A 15076-nucleotide genomic window follows, 5' to 3' on the forward strand; every position below is an offset into this window, starting at 1 on the left:
AGACGCACACACATTTCCCCTTACTTTTTAGGAGGGAAAAAGTGAGTCTTATAGAGCAAAAAATACGGTAATTGAAGCATAGATGGAGCCTTAAGGGGTAGAGAGAAAAGGACTGAAGTTGTTTTAAACCTAAATTAGGGGGGAGAAAATGTATGGTGAAGAAGAGGGCCTTTTCCTGCTCCCCCTCCAGTATCTAAAGAGCAGGTCCCTTTACAACCAGCAAAGCGAAGCAGTTGACATAGCAAGTGAATAGAGGCGCAGCTGGGTCTCCCTAGGAACACCTTTTTCAGAGTAGCAAAGTAGCTGGAAACATCACCAGCCTCTTAGGGGACATGGCAAGATGATCAGTAAATAGCAGGTCACTTTTCATGTGCTGCCGTTTGAAACGAGACAGCTTTTATTCTAACGCCAGCTGCACTTTCTCTGCACGAAGCCACCTATCTTTTGAAGATGCTGGCACACATGACAAATCCTCGCCAGCCAAGTCTTGCAGCTGGGATAACCAAAACCCCTAACTTTGCTAACTGGAAGGGCACAGATTTAGAAGCAGGGCAAAAGAATGATCTAATCTACTCTGATTAATCAGGCACTAATAATGGGCCACAACCCGTCTTGGTCCATTCCTGTTGACTTCAGAAACATGGCAAGCATGTTAGGGAACATTGAGAAGACATCTTCAGCAGATGGTACAGGAAGGCATTTACCCAGGCCCCATTGATTTAAGGGGGTCCACCCCAAAGTGAGAGCATGAGCCACAGTCTCCTTGCTGCCACCTGGAATGGGGAAAAGTTGGGTTGAAGGCAGTGGATGCCTACATCATGTTCTTCCTGGCTGCATGCAAAAATGTGTGTCTGGTAAGGGTGGGTCTACTACGAAGCTAATGGAGCTTAAGCTTCAGGGCCCCAGAAGCGACTTTAGTCGACATTGCTTAAAGTTTTTTTGGTCTAGTAGACCTGATTCGCACAATTCAAAATGATTGTCTAGATTTCAACAATCCCAATGTTTGAGAGTCAGTAGCAAAGATATTGTAAAGGTATGGTGATCTGCCATGGAACAACCCCACTGAAGAAGAAAACAGTGAGTACCCAGACCTCGTTGCTGGTTGTGAAGGGGCCCCCATAACAGTTCAAACTTCAGGGCCCCCAGAATGTAGGTCTGCCGCTGGTGTACAGCCCTGACCACAAGGTAGCTTTCAGTGTCAAAAATACTGTGAAGTGATGTGGCATTTGCCCATTCTTTGGGGATAGGTTTGTATTGGGGGAGAGAAAGGGTTAATAGGTTGACCAATAAGAAAGCCCGGGGAGCAGAGCCTACCTGATTTTGAGGCTCAGCCCAGAGGTTTTGACAGTTAGTTCGGTTGGTTCTTTTAGGAGGAGGGGAGATAGAGGAGTCAGAGTGAGTTAGAGACAAGGACAATACTGAGAGGGAATAGAGTGGCAGTGTTTCAAATATATTTTAAAACTTGTTTGTGTTTAAAATAAACTTTAATCTTCATTGTTAGCCCTACCTGACTGAGACTCAACACTTCACCGGGGAACCCTGGGTTTTCCCCACAAAATTGGTGGCAGCGGAAGAATAAAGTAGTGGTGTATAGGTCAATAGTCCATGAAATGACTGGGGGCTCTGTAAAAACACCACAAGTGGGTCTAAGCGTTCAAATTTAGGAATGCTAAATTTATCATGCACAACATTCAGTAACTCTCACAGTTTTGGTTTGGTCATACTTTCTCCTTTCCTCCTCTACATGTGACAGCTTATGGATCAATACATGCCATTGCTCTCAAATACATAGAAATATCGATTTTGCACCACTGTGGTCTTCTACTTTGCTTCATACTGATGAACAGAATTGAACGTCGTGTCACAGTAAATGAAATCCACTCTTGATCACTGTTCAATTTTATTTATTTTTACTCTGCTGTCTTATCTATACAAGCATTCCCTACCAGCTTCTCAACCTGCCTATACATGTTTTAGACTGCAATCCTTTACCCATTTACGTGGGATCAAACACCGCTGAACTCAGTTGGTCTTCTGCCTGAGCAAGGATTGTGTTAGGTTGTGCCGTCAGTTTCCCCTGCAACTACTGTGCTATTTTGAACTCTCATCTTATTTTTAAGCAAGGGGGTGTCTGTTGCTAACTTGCCCATGATTCACTTCAGGCTGCTACATTTAAAAAATGCATCTGGGTGGGTGGCTTAATGTTACAGGCAAGAGGAAACCCCTGGAAAGGAAGTGGCGATGTCTTCTGTGCTTGAGGCTGCTGGTGCACTTACAAGAGATTGTTTCTGTCCACCACGCCTGGTGAACTTGGTGGACAAGCAGAGGCCTTACCTGTCCCTGCTTGCTTGAGTGAGCCTTTGTTCCTCCAAAGGGATGTCTTTTTGGCACACCTGATCCTTTTTCCAGTGCTTATCTATACTATAATGCACTAGAAGGTTGGGGTATGGTTGTGTATGAAATGAAGCCTCCAATATAGATTACCCAAACTACCCTAGTGTCACAGATTGGGCAGGGTAGGCAGAAAACTCTTTGACAGAAAAGAGGCAGAAATGAGCCTAGCTTCCTTGAGTCACAATCATGGAACCTATAATGGCCCCCACGCCCTTCTACAGTGGTTTCCCAGGCTCCCTTATGTACGTTGAGCTGGGACTATAGCTTATTCCTTCATCCCCACAGCCTTCTCCTCCCTTCTGAGTGTGTGAGTGTGCTGTCTTTTGGTCTCCTTCTTTGATTCCTTCACAGCACCATCCATTGCTGAGCAGTGGAGCTACTGCAGCCTCTCCAGGGCACCTTGTCCTCCCATCGGTACATTCACCCCTGGTGTCAGCACTTGCTGATGCTGGGAGAGACATGGAGCTGCACTAAGCTGAGAGCTACATTCATCTCAGCCATACTGGGCCAGCACTTTGCTTGTAGCAATATGCTCATTTTGCATGTTGTAAAAGTGTTTTACACATGCATGCACACACAAACACACACACACACACACACACACCGTGGGTTATTTATTTCTATCTCTAAGAAGATGGTGGAGTCGGTCAGAAATGTTTAAGATGCGTTGATTCCATTGAGTCAAGATGGTCTGGCTATGTTTTATCTCGCCATAAAAGTTAGAAGTAATTCCATGGATTGTGTTGACAGCATGAAGTGTGAAACTCTACTTGTGACAGAGCTCGGTGTTAAGACTTGTCTGACTCTGCACTTAAGATGGGTCACACACCACCAATGATGTCACCAAAGCAGGGCAAGTCCGGTTGTTACGCCGCACCCACATAGCAAGCAGATATGCCAGCAAAGACAGCTATGACCCGATGTTTATTCTTAATTATTTGGAAAAGCGCTCAGAAATGTTTGGATGGGAATGAGCACCTTCATGATTTTGCAGTGAAGCAATCTCTCAAAGGGCTCATTACTGGACAGGAGTGCAAGTTATTCCAAAAGGTATGGTTTATATTGTGGCTGTGCATTTATTTACTTGCCTACGGGAGGCAAGTAAATAAAAGGACAAAGGAACCCACCATGAACTTACTTTGAGCTATATTTCCAACTGAAAATGGAAAGCATTCAAAAGCATCCATTAATAAATATCAGTTATATTTCAGATCCTGTTAGAGCACTTCAGTCTGTAGCCTTGAAACCTGAAGCAAGAATGAGGTTAATGCTTTGTGTTGAGACAGTTGCCCTAGAAATGGATAAATATTTCACATTAACTTGTGTTCTTCTGCCAGTTTTTTGTCAGGGGGACCAGGGTTCAGAGATGTAGCATTTGTGAATTACCAGGAGTGAATGTTCTCTTGCTTTGACCTTTGGAAATGGCTCCAGAGTGATTGGCTGGCTATCCTTACCCTTTCCCCAGAGGTCAGCAAGGTTGTAAATATAAGAGCTATGGAACAGCCAGATAATCAAATTGAGACTCTTCCACTGCAATGCAGGGTTGTCACAAGAAAGTGAAATCTTATCCTCAGCAGAGGCTGCCTTTCAAGAGCACTCTGGCAGCCGCTGTAATTGTCTACTCCAACGATGTGTGCAATTGCACCACATAAGGAGACTTGTGTGTGCATTTCTAAAATTTAGTACCTCAAAATACAGTGCCCTTTCCTATTTGAAGTGTTGGGTGCTGGAAGAAGAGGAGAGGAAAAAACAGCCCCCCAGCCTCTCAGAAAAGATGAATGAAGAAGTTCCAACTCACTCATAATGCTTGTTGCTCCATCAAAGAACAGCATGAGTAGTGGTGGTGGTGTTTTTTACAAAAATGTAGCTGCCTAGCCAAAGCAAAGTACTATAAGACAGTGGTGTATCCTTATAGTTTGCAGTTTGTTCTGTTTGTCTTATGAAGTGTATCTCTTTAGAAATGGATGGGGGAACCTGCATCTCTCCAGTTGCTGTTGGACTCCAACTCCCATGATTCCCAGATAGCACAGCCAATAGAGCTGTAATCCAAAACCATGTGAAGGACACTGATCCCCTGTCACCACTTTAGAGTCCCTGTAGTCTGACCCTTAGGGATAGGCTTCCCAGTATTCTCAGGGAGAAATGGAACGATGAAGATTGAGAAAGAAGGAGTATGGAGACTGGAAAGTAGACAATGTAACACCCATTTTTAAAAAAGGGATCTGGGGAGAATCCAGGAAATAACAGACTTGTTAGTGTAATGTCTGTCCCTGGAAAACTGGTGGGAAGTATTGTTAAAGCATACAGAAGAACAAGCCGTACTGAAGCAGAATCAGCATGGCTTCTGCAAGGGAAAGTCCTTTCTTGCAAACCTGTTAGTTATTTGAGAGTGTATACAGGCATATGGATAGAGGGGATTAGGGATATGGAGTCCAGCAACATTTTGTAGGCCATAGGTTCCCCAGCCGTGCTTCAGGGGAAGCTTATTTGATAGAGCACATGCTTTCAAGGCAGAAAGTCTCAGGTTCAAATCTAGGCATACCTAGGTAGGGGTGGCAAACCCGGGACATGCACTGCCTGTAGGTGTAGACAGTAGAGAGCAAATGGACCAGGGGTTTTACCCTTTGTAAAGCAGGCTTCCTAGCACTGAGAAACCCCAGCTCACCTTGTTGTAGACTGCCGTCCCCTTAACTTATCCTTAACCCACCAGTGGATTCTTGTAACAGAAGAATCCCATAAGTTCATAGCTTTTATCATTCCAGAAATGTTATTCCCGTGCAAAAAAAAATTGATTTGGCTTCCGCAGCATCTGCATTCCATAATGTAAGGTGTCCAACATCTGGAGAAAGCGGGCGCATTAAAATTTTCCAAAATTACATTCTGGTGTGCAGCAAGGATGAACCTGAGCATGGCACAATTAAATAAGGCATCCTATAAGAGTTTCAGTAATGTGGGCGCTATCAACGGGGCAGAATGTCAGTTTTAGACAGACACGGTGTAATTTGTAAAGCATTCTCAGGCGGGCATGCTGCCAAAATAAGACCTAGCAAAAGCCATTTGTGAAGCACAAAGATCAACTTCGATCCTTCTTGGGGCTGAGCAAGTCCTGCTCAGAGCTAGTGTGGCAGTTTGCCACTGATAGCCCCTTTGTGTTGCCTCCTAAAGAGATACGTGAAATTTGAGGGGGATGCAGAGTGCCAAGAGTTTTAAGGAGATCCAATGTTCCATTTCCACCAAACAGACTTTAAGCCCTTTTCACCTTAAGAAGCAAGCAGTTGTCGCTGAAGATGCATCTGAGTGTGTCAATTCAGCTTTTTTTTGGGGGGGGGGAGAATTACCATTAGCATTCCAACCCCTTCCTGACTCAGGAGAATCTTGTTCAGGCTTCTATAAAAAGAAGTTTCGGCATATTTCTGGGCAGTCAGGCATTTTGTTATTTATTTGTATACACCAGTCATCCCTTCCCTCTTCAGTACCTGAGAAGCTGGTCAAGACAGCTCATGGATTGCTAAATGGGCTGCAAAATGTGTGGACTTTGAGACCCTGATTCTTCCTGGAGCTCAGAATGTGACTTCAGGTAGTTTATCTTGCCATTTATACCCAGGGCCTGCTCAAAGTATTTTGCCGCTTGAGGCAGAGGACAGCTCCTCTAACCCTACAGTTCCTCTTACAGAAGCCAACCAAAGTGCCAGCTGAATGTTACTTTAACACTGGTGATGGGACATTGTCCTCCATCACACCTGAGGATAGCAAGAAGACTTAGGCCATGTGGCACACACAGCTCTTTCCTCCCAACCTCACCACTGCCACCCAGGAACAGCCGCCTAAGACAGCTGCCTCACTTTGCCTAATGGCAGGGATGGCCTTGCTTGTACCTCACTCTTGAGGATGAAGTTGCATCTGGTGATGATGGAGAAGCTGTCACTGAACAGATTGCTGCAGGGATTTATAGGTAATCTAGGCTTCCTACGGGCAACCACTGTGAGAACAGGATGCTAGACTAGATGGGCCATTAGCCTGATCTAACACACTCATCATATATTCTTAGAAAACTGTCACATTTTATTGTCTTTGGTGCCTTGTTTTGTTTTTGTGTGCTTATTGTGTGCTTGGGGGGGGGGGTCTCAAAAGCTGGAAGGAGCCTAGGACTTTCTGGACCTCCGAGAGGGCCACACAGCACCATAATAAAGCGAAGTTTTGTCCCGGAGCCTCCTTGCCCACGGCAAGCCACAAAACAGGCAGCTCTCCATCCCCAGCTTGTGCTGTGTTCCTTGCACAAGAAAACTACTTAAAAGCTTGAACCCACAGCTTGGGAAGTGGTTTTTCTGCTTTTAAAAGGAGGGCAAGCAATAGGATTGTTTCTCTGTTAAGATAACTGTACTTCAACCGGCATGATAGCAGGGGCATAATTAATGTTTACTTATAATCAGCATCTTTCTGTGCCAGCAATCATGGCAGGCTGAAATGAAGCAGGAGAGAGGAGAAGCCCTGCTGCTTTCAGCTGTCTGGAGCAATAATTACACAGTGCCACAGCACCTCTGGGAGTCTGGCACCATTTATCCTCCCCGCCTCTCCTCATTGGTTGCCTGCCACGAGGCAATCCTGAGAACAGCCAATCCATGCCGCCGTTTTCATACAAAAGGTGGAGAGAAATGTGGGGAGGAAGAAAGGCTCCTCTTGCTCTTGTCTACAGGAAAAGGCTTGGGCCGGTGCTTTATAAGCGAGGTTAAAATAGAGCACCAATCAGAGAGGTAACAGCGTAACCAGGCTCCTTAATCTTGCATAAATACCAGGGAGATGCAAGCGAAGGAGAGGAGGGAGGAATAAATGTCTCCTGTAGGGTTTTCTCCAGAGAATAATTATTAGCTAGGCACTGAGCAGATTGAACCGGGAAGGAAGCTGCTTAGCATTCATGCCCTGGCAGCTCAGGCACAGAGTCACCAGCTCATTTGAATGCAAGTGTGGGCCTCCCCCTTCCCTCCTCCTCCTCCGCCTGCAGTGAAAACGGCACCATCCTTATTCTCTCCCCCTGGACAGTGATGGATAAAATCAATAGCCTTCTAATCTGCAGCCTAGGTGCAGTTTCATATGCATTGTAGCTGAGCAGCAATTTCCAAAGCACAGCAACATCCTGTCTGTTCTTGAGTGTTATCGGTGGTGGTGAGAGAGAGGTAGTGGTTGTCTTTTTAGAAATGGCAATAATTGCTTCCTTAGGGGCAATTGTGGTTTCCTCCTGCCCTCCTTCAGCAGTTAACCTCATTTGCCATTCTTAGTCACGCTACTCCCACGCTGGGCTCTCCAGGGTTGCAAGAAGACACCCTGCTTCTTCGTCACCAGGGGTAGCAAAGGCTCTTCAGAGGAATCAGCACCAAGATGGATCATTCAGCACCTTTGGGGAAAGAACACTGGTTTAAAAGGGGTCAGTGGGATGGAGAAATTCCTAGGCACCACGGCATACATTTTTTTGGTCATGAGCCTTCTACAGGTTGACCTACATTTTGGGGGCGCTGAAGCTTGAACTGCCATGGGTCCTCCTTTGTGACCAGCAATGAGGTCCGAGTAACCACAGTTATTTTCTTCATTGGGTTGTTCCATGACAGATCATCACAGTTTATTTATTTTTAAATTAACTACTACATCTGAGATTCTGAGAGAAAAAAATGCTGTACTGGATTATTTCACATGTCAAAGTCACTGGTACAAAAAAAAATTTCCTATGCCTTATAGTTTTCAAGTTATTGGGGGGGGCACTAAAATTAGGGAAATGTTATATACATGCATGATGCATCATAGAATGGTCTGAATTGTGTGACTCAAGTCAGGTCTTTACCCCCCATAAATTAAGCAATGTGGACTGAAGTCACTTCTGGGGCCCCTCCAGGATTAGAGGCCCTGAAGCATAAGCTTCATTAGTTTCATAGTACCAAGGCAAATGCCCAGGACCCAATTCTGTGCTGCCCTGAATGATGCTACAGAAAATCAGCAAAAGTTCTGCCTGGCGCAACTTCAGAGAATACTTCTTCACATACCTCATGGTTAAACTATGGATTTCACTCTCCCAAATGTTGTTGATGATGATGATGCCCAGCTTGGATGGCTTTGAAAGAGGATTAGCCAAATTCATGGAGGACAAGGCTCTCAGTGGCTACTAGTCACAATGGCTATATTCTGCCTCCACAGTCAGAGGCAACATGGCCCTGAATCCCAGTTGTTGAGAATCACAAGTAGATAGAGTGCTCTTGTGCACGGGTCCTGCTGGTGGACTTCCCATAGGCTTCTGGCTGGCCACTGTGAGAACAGGATGGAGGACTAGATGGGTCACTGGCCTGATCCAGCAGGCTTTTATTACCTTCTGGTGCTCTTACTTTTAGATGTCTTTTGAAAACCACCTTGTGTCGGCAGGCCTTTTCAGTTGGATGGAGTTTAGTGATTGGCCAGTTATGGCATTTATATTTTTGATATGTTTACTGTGATTTTATATTTGCTCGGGCATTATCTACATGAGTTAGCAGTATACTGTATAACTATTATTAAAAATAAATGTGCAACACACTGAACCAAACCCCTAAACAATTGTTTCAGAGGCCCTGAGGGATCCCCCCTGCGACTTCAAGGAAACTGCGCTGCCAAATCCTTTCCCCCACCCCGGGTTTCCCCTGAGAATCTCTACTCAGTTGTTGCAGCAAATTTCAAAAAGCCCATGAAAAATGGCCCTGTCCCCATAGTCGGAGTCATCAAGAATCTCAGGTTTCCGAGGCATTAAAGGGGAATAATTATGCTGCGAATAACAGCTTAGCAAAGGTTTTGCAGCCTTTGGGGAAAACAAAAGGCTTGAGCTGGGATGAAGACTCCTTCCCTTATGAGAAAAATGCAGCTCCCTAGAATAGATCATCCTGGTTCCACACCAGCAATAAGCATATGATAGAGGGGGAAATGTGTTAACTGAGCATTCCACATTTATTTTACACAGAAAGAAGGTACCTTCCTCCAAGGGTCTTCTGCTGGTTCCCTCACTGCGAGAAGTGAAGATACAGAGATGCAGGCAGAGGGCCTTCTCAGTAGTGGAACACCCTCCCTTCAGATGTCAAGGAGATAAAGAACTATTCAACTTATAGAAGACATCTGAAGGCAGCCCTGTATTGGGAAGCTTTTAATGTTTGATGCTTCATTGTGCTTTATATAGTCTATAAGCCATCCAAAGTGGCTGGGGAAACCCAGCCAGATGGGCGGGGTATAAATATGAAATTATTATTATTATTACTATTATTATTATTATTATTATTATTATTATTATTATTACTACTACTACTACTATTAGTAGTAATGTTCTTTATATTGTAGTACAGTACCATTTACCACAGTAGGAAACAGCAGGTATTAAAAGTTATTTCAATATATGGGCACCCCCATTAATGGAGAGTATCACATACTTTCAAACAACAGTGTTCAGCTTGTGCATGTTTTCAGTTAAACAAGAAACTCTCTCTGCTGTCGTCCCTTTCCCCCTGCAGACAAGGTTTGGAAATACAGATTTAGGAGATACAGTGGATTGCAGCTCTGGGACTTTTCTCAGAGCAAGAGCAATGACATAATCTGCAGGAGCACCAGGATACTTGAAAGAATCTCCTTGCCTTGACAAGTGAATGAGGTGATAAGGAGGCTTTCAAGTTTCTTTGAGACATATTAGCAGAGGCATAAAGCAGGGGTGGGGACTCTCTGAGCCTCTAGATGTTTCTGAACTACAGTTCCCATCATCCTTGGCCATGCTTGAGGCTGATGGGAGTTGTATTTCAGCAATATCTGGAGGACCAAATGTCCTCCACACCTGCCAGCAAGTTAGGAGGAAAATAACTAAGCAGAGACAGGATACTTTTTTCCCTTTTATTTCATGGAGGTCTAACTTCATGTTAGCAGTTTACGTGGTGATGCTTATTTGCAAGATTGTTTTCATTTCTAATTAAAAGCTGAAAGGTTTCATTTCAGCTGGCTAAGATCTTTTGTTAAAGCTCAATGTGTTTTACAAGTTGAACCTATGCAGTTAGAAGTAAGTACCACTGAGTTCAAAGGAGCTCAGTCCCGGAAAACCATGCATAGGATTGGAGTCATGCTGAATCTAAGAAACTAGGTAATGTGCTATGTTCTGTTGCTCTTTGACGTTTCTGTGTGGTAATGGATCAACACAGCTGTCTGAATTTTTGGGCTTGCTAAGGGGGCTGTTGTAATGAACTCCACCACAGACTGCCCTAGAGGAGTAGAAAGAAAACACTAGGACTAAACAGCCCTGCAAAATCAGGCAGGCACAATAAGGGAGGAGCTGGTCCCATGTGAAGTGAGATCCTGTCAAATCACGGTTGTCAATAGTGGAAATTCTGAATCACAGAAGGGTCTTGAATTTTCAAACCCAGAGGACATCACATCTCCTTACTTTGTTGAGGTTTTAAAACTGCTTGGGAACAACTGGCTTTAATGAAAAACAAAGTTAGTAGGTACCAGATGTTTTCTGTGCCTTAAAAAGGAATGCAGCTGTCTGCTCAAAAGCAAAATTCCTAGCAGTGGAAAAGCTTCTGCAGAAGCAGTTAAAAGTAAGGACCCGGGACAGTTAAGTCCAGTCACAGACAACTCTGGGGGTGTGGCGCTCATCTTGCTTTACTGGCCAAGGGAGCCGATGTTTGTCCACAGACAGATTTCTGGGTCATGTGGCCAGCATGACTAAGCCACTTCTGGTGAAACCAGAGCAATTCACGAAAACACTGTTTACCTTCCCGCCAGAGCAGAACCTATTTATCTACTTGCACTGGCGTGCTTTCGAACTGCTAGGTTGGCAGGAGCTGGGACCGAGCAACGGGAACTCACCCCATTGTGGGGATTCGAACTGCTGGCCTTTTGATTGGCAAGCCCAAGAGGCTCAGTGGTTTAGACCACAGCACCACCCGCGTCCCGCAGCAGCAGTTAGTACATCAGAAATGCAGTTAAAAGTTAGGATTCTGTCAAAGCAGAACTTACCCTTTTTCCTTGTTCCTTACAACCAGCCAAGGTGAATCTCTGCCTGTCATTGACTCTGACCCCATCTGCTGTTGGTCTCCCTGCCTTCTGCCCTGCTAGTCTCAATGGGCACCAGCCCTCACTCTTGTATAGTGAGACCTGGAACAATGTACTGGGCAAATTGGGAGCCAACTAAGCTCTATGCACAAACGCATGTGCAGAACCCAGATACTGAGACAGACAGAGATAGGAGAAGCAACTTAGGAAGGCAGAATCTTGAGTGAAGAACAGTGTATAAGGAGCAGGCCTATGCACAAGAAGCGGGTGGAAAACACAGTGGCATAAGTTAAGCAGGGCTGCCGCTGCTACACTAGCTAAGCCTGCCAGAGGGAAAGCAAGCCTTTAAAATAGTGTTTCACTCCAGGCTGCCAGCCAACATGACCAAGCTGAGTGGACTTGGGATCCAGCTTAAATCCTCCTCCCTTTCTTACTGGTTGCTCTTTCCCTGGAAAAGCTGCTCTTTGCCACTGAATCAGAGCAAACATCAGTCCACGGAAAACCACGTAAAAAGCATGATTTGGAACAAGGAAATGGCAGGCTGGCAAAGGGTTTGTCCACAATTCCTCTTGTCTCACCGCTTTCATCCAGAGAAAACTGCTCCTTAGTGTTCAAACAGCAATTTGGGTTTTTCTGCAAATTGTCATTTGTTCTGATCTATCACCAAAGAACAGGTTTTCTCTTGGAAAGGAGTTAGGCAAGGGGGAAACAACTCAGACCATGCCTAGAAAGTGTGGGTCAGGCGGAAAGCTGATCGGACCCATCTATTCTAGGCATGGCACAAGCAAAGTGTGGATGAGCCCAAAGTGTTAGTCACTCACTGCTTCTTAGTTTAAAATACCCCACACAAGCTGATTTCTCATTTTATGAGAGATTCCTGCAGTTCTGTTATACTAGTTTGTGCATAACATGCAGTCAGCCATTTTGATAAGGAGGACTATACCTCTTGATAACACTTGAGAGGTCTATAGCGCCCTTGCTTGCTTTTGAGGTTCCAGTGTAGGTCTGGTTGGCCACTATGGGAAGAAGATGCTGGACTAGATGGAACTCTGGTAGATCTTTATACCTATATGAGGGTTTTTTGAATGAAATCTATGAATATCTGTTAGGATCTTCTATGACTGAAGCCAAAGGCAATTTAGATAAGAGTCTAATTTTAAACTTATCCTAAGATTACTAGATATTCAGTTTGCAATCCTATATACACTTTCCTAGGAATGTGCCACGGGCTAGGAGTCAGCTTCGCCTGCTGAACAGCAGCCTGAAGGGGGAGAAGGCAGAGTGACTCCACCTGCAGCTGATCAGCCTTCAAGGACACAAAGGAGAAGGCCCTGATGAGAACCAGCTGGCTTCAGCCTTCTTAAGCAGAGCTTCCAGCAGCAGTCAGATGCTGAAGACAATGCTTGTAGTTCCTGGCATTGCCTGGCTGCTGCCTGCTCATCTTGACCCACTGATCATTGGATGACCAGACCTCAGGACTGTTTGACCATGCAGATTGCTGTTCGCCCAACCCTAGGACTGGACCTGACTTCGTATGCTGTCTCGGCCTCCAAGTAAGTACACCTCAGACTCTTCTGGTTGACTGGCCTCCCACTCCACTGAGCTCTGCACGTTGTTGCTCAGCAGTGAGACTACAACAGGATGAGTCTTGATGAGCTCAATGGAGTTGACTTCTGAGTGCACATGCCTAGGATTGTATTGTAAGAGATTTTGTTTTATTGCTACTGACCCTCCACAGTTATTTGCTCATAACAAGGGTATATATTCTTATTTTTCTGTTACTAATGGAAGAATAGGCTCTTTATGCAATCAAATCTCCAGTTAATACAATTAGCAAAATAATGCTTGCAGCTGCTTACTGCTTGAACATAAAGTATTTGGCATTATTGATTTTATTGAGTGGTTCCGCCTGCCCTTTATCAAGTGTTTTTAAGTAGATTGATCACCCCTTACCAAAGATCTTGGCATGGAGGAGTCTTTTTTAAGCAAATTGTTAGTGTATGAAATTATACATCTCTTCAAATTGAATATAGGGGTATAATACACTGACAGCAGGTTTATGGATGGTACATAGGAAATTAGCATAAAATGAATTTGCATTGCATTAGGATAATGATTGTCCATTCATCTTTAGTAAAAGAGAGCCATTTTGATCGTTTTAAATAAGGAAAGAGAGAGTTGTTCCAAGTACATTTGTGATCAGTTAAGTGTCTCTCGTTTCCAGCCCAGGCTCATTAGAAGGCAACTGCAGGACTTGCTCAAGCCCTTTTTACACTGTCTGCAGGCAAAGCAGCAAATTCGGGGCGCTTGCCAGGCAGTGCACATTCCTGCCGACATTCTCAATGAGGAGATTGTACAAATAAGGAAACAAACAATCTCCAGTCACACTGACTTTCAGGGCAGGCAAAATAGCAGGTGGGCGGCTGAAGACATGCAGGAAAATCTATCCGTGCTTACCAAAAAGGGGAAAGGAATGACATGAGTGGTTGGAGAGAGCGAAAGCGCCAAAAGCTGTATCAAAGTCCTGGAAAAGATAACTAAAAATAGTTTGGAACTGGAAACTGCAACATGATTTACAGACCAATCCTCTGCACGTTTACTCAGAAGTAACTGCTGCTGAGTTCAATGGATTCGCGTACTTTTGAATTCCTTTTGCACCACTGTGGCCAAGTTGCAGGGGTGCTTCATTCTCCTATTTGAAACCAAAAACATAAGCGCCCTGCCTTCAAAGCACACACATCCCAAAGAATCCTGGGAACAGCAGTTTACAGAACTGCAACTCCCAGCATCCTTAACGAACCAGTTCTCAAGATTTGTGGGGGGACAGGAAAATGTGTTCTACATGTATGGTGTGTGGACAGACTCTGGCTCAGTTGGGCCTTAAGCTGCTAACAGAACAGCTCATTGTGTTTATAACCACCAGGTCCTGCTATAGATTTTTATTCTATTTATTTTTTATTAAAGTTCTGTACTTTAGGAAGTAGGTCGAAGGTGGTCAAAGGCTTAGTGGCTTCTGCTTTTACTGCTGGGCTGTTAAGAAGACATGCAGTTGGGAGTGTGTTATCCAGGGTATTTACGTGTCCCTTAGTTTGTCTTGTGTTTCTTGTGTCAGTATGGTTGTTGTTTTTAAATAAGTCTGTTAGGTGGTTTAAGCCTTTGGCTTGCCATGTTTTTGTTTGGATGTTTTGTGCTGCATGTTGGAATAGTGGCTACTTTTTCCTTCCACGCTTTAAGCATGAACTGTGTGGACCTGTTTAGTGATTTGGGGGATTTTCCTTAGTTTTTCTTTTGGAGGATTGGGTATGTTGTTGTAGGGTGCTTTCAATTGTCACTTGTCTCCATGTGCACCCATCAGTTTGTTTTGTTTTCTAGGATGTATGGGATTACGTGGCACACTTGGTTAGCAATGAAGTTGGTTTCTGGTTATTTGTACTCCTAAATATGAAGGGAGAGTGAAACTGAGGCTAGTTTGGGAATCTGCTCATCATATCCCTTATATAAGTTTATTCTTCTCTAAACTGTATCAGTTATCAAGCTGATCATTTGCAAGTGATCATCTTGCAATGTGCAAGAATGTGTGCACATTGTCTGGGCTCTTCCTTCCTTCCTTCCTTCCTTCCTTCCTTCCTTCTTTCTCTTTCTT

General features: G+C 44.4%; 1 long non-coding RNA gene across 2 annotated transcripts in view; it reads left to right on the forward strand.

Annotated features, from left to right (window-relative positions):
* Nucleotides 1–15076, forward strand: part of LOC310661132 — a 36496-nt gene that overhangs the window by 13247 nt on the left and 8173 nt on the right. The window contains exons 2-3 of one of the 2 annotated variants that reach the window (XR_014503756.1): nt 985–1077; nt 12649–12986. This is a non-coding gene — a long non-coding RNA (uncharacterized lncRNA). The remainder of the gene's footprint in view (nt 1–984; nt 1078–12648; nt 12987–15076) is intronic. The other variant, XR_014503757.1, reaches the window with a different exon arrangement.

This window comes from Podarcis tiliguerta, assembly GCF_965153285.1.
Source record: "Podarcis tiliguerta genome assembly, chromosome: 12".
Taxonomy (NCBI): domain Eukaryota; kingdom Metazoa; phylum Chordata; class Lepidosauria; order Squamata; family Lacertidae; genus Podarcis; species Podarcis tiliguerta.